Source organism: Lottia gigantea, assembly GCF_000327385.1.
Source record: "Lottia gigantea unplaced genomic scaffold LOTGIsca_87, whole genome shotgun sequence".
In the NCBI taxonomy this organism is placed as follows: Eukaryota; Metazoa; Mollusca; class Gastropoda; family Lottiidae; genus Lottia; species Lottia gigantea.
This window is the reverse complement of record NW_008710867.1, coordinates 4,118-5,962: the sequence shown is the minus strand read 5'-3', so window position 1 is coordinate 5,962 and position 1,845 is coordinate 4,118.

The window sequence follows — 1,845 nt, the reverse complement described above, 5'->3', positions numbered from 1 at the left end:
CCCCCAGACTTTAACTTAAGTAATAAATGTATCCCATATCTTTAACTTAATTAATACATGTATCGCATGTCTTTAATTTGAGTAACACATGTATTCAAAGTCTCTAACTTGAGTAAACAAATGTATCCCATGTCTTTAAATTGAGTAGTTCATGTATCCCATGTCTTTAACTTGAGTAATAAATGTATCCCACGTCTTTAACTTGAGTAATAAATGTATCCCCAGTCTTTAACTTGAGTAATAAATGTATCCCAGTCTTTAACTTGAGTAATGCATGTTTTCTAATTTGAGTAATGCATGCATCCCATGTCTACTTGAGTAATGCATGTATCCCATATCTTTAACTTGAGTAATGCATGTATCCCAGTCTTTAACTTGAGTAATCCATGTATCCCCAGACTTTAACTTGAGTAATAAATGTATCCCATGTCTTTAACTTGAGTAACAAAGGTATCCCCAGTCTATAAATTGAGAGCAATAAATGTATCCCATGTCTTTAGCTTGAGTAATGAATGTATCCCAGTCTTACACTTGAGTAATCCATGTATCCCCAGTCTTTAATCTGAGTAATCCATGTATCCCCAGTCTTTAATCTGAGTAATGCATGAATCCCATGTCTTTAACTTGAGTAACACATATATCCCCAGTCTTTAATCTGAGTAATAAATGTATCCTATGTCTTTAGCTTGAGTTAAAAATGTATCCCAGTCTTTAACTCGAGTAATGCATGTATCTCATATCTTTAACTTGAGTAATGCATGTTTTTTTTAATTTGAGTAATGCATGTATCCCATGTCTACTTGAGTAATCCATGTATATCATATCTTTAATTTGAGTAATACATGTATCCCAGACTTTAACTTTAGTAATAATGAATCCCATATCTTTAACTTGAGTAATCCATGTATCCCAGTCTTTAACTTGAGTAATCCATGTATCACCAGACTTTAACTTGAGTAATAAATGTATCCCATGTCTTTAACTTGAGTAATATATGTATCCCCAGACTTTAACTTGAGTAATAAATGTATCCTATGTCTTTAGCTTGAGTTAAAAATGTATCCCAGTCTTTAACTCGAGTAATCCATGTATCTCATGTCTTTAATCTTGGTAATGCATGTATCCCATGTCTTTAGCTTGAGTAATAAATGTACCCCAGTCTTAAACTTGAGTAATCCATGTATCCCCAGTCTTTAATCTGAGTAATGCATGTATCCCATGTCTTTAACTCGAGTAACACATGTATCCCCAGACTTTAACTTGAGTAATAAATGTATCCCATGTCTTTAACTTGAGTAATCCATGTATCCCAGTCTTTAATTTGAGTAATCCATGCATCCCAGTCTTTAACTTGAGTAATCCATGTATCACCAGACTTTAACTTGAGTAATCCATGTATCCCATGTCTTTAACTTGAGTAATCCATGTATCACCAGACTTTAACTTGAGTAATTCATGTATCCCATGTCTTTAACTTGATTAATACATGTATCCCATGTCTTTAACTTGAGTAATCCATGTATCCTATGTCTTTAATCTGAGTAATGCATGTATCCCATGTTTTTTTAATCTGAGTAATGCATGTATCCCATGTCTTTAACAAGTAAAACATGTATCCCATGTTTTTAACTTGAGTAACAAATGTATCCCATGTTTTTAATTTGAGTAATAAATGTATCCCATGTCTTTAACTTGATTAATACATGTATCCCATGTCTTTAACTTGAGTAATCCATGTATCCTATGTATTTAATCTGATTAATGCATGTATCCCATGTTTTTTAATGTGAGTAATGCATGTATCTCATGTCTTTAATCTTGGTAATGCATGTATCCCATGTCTTT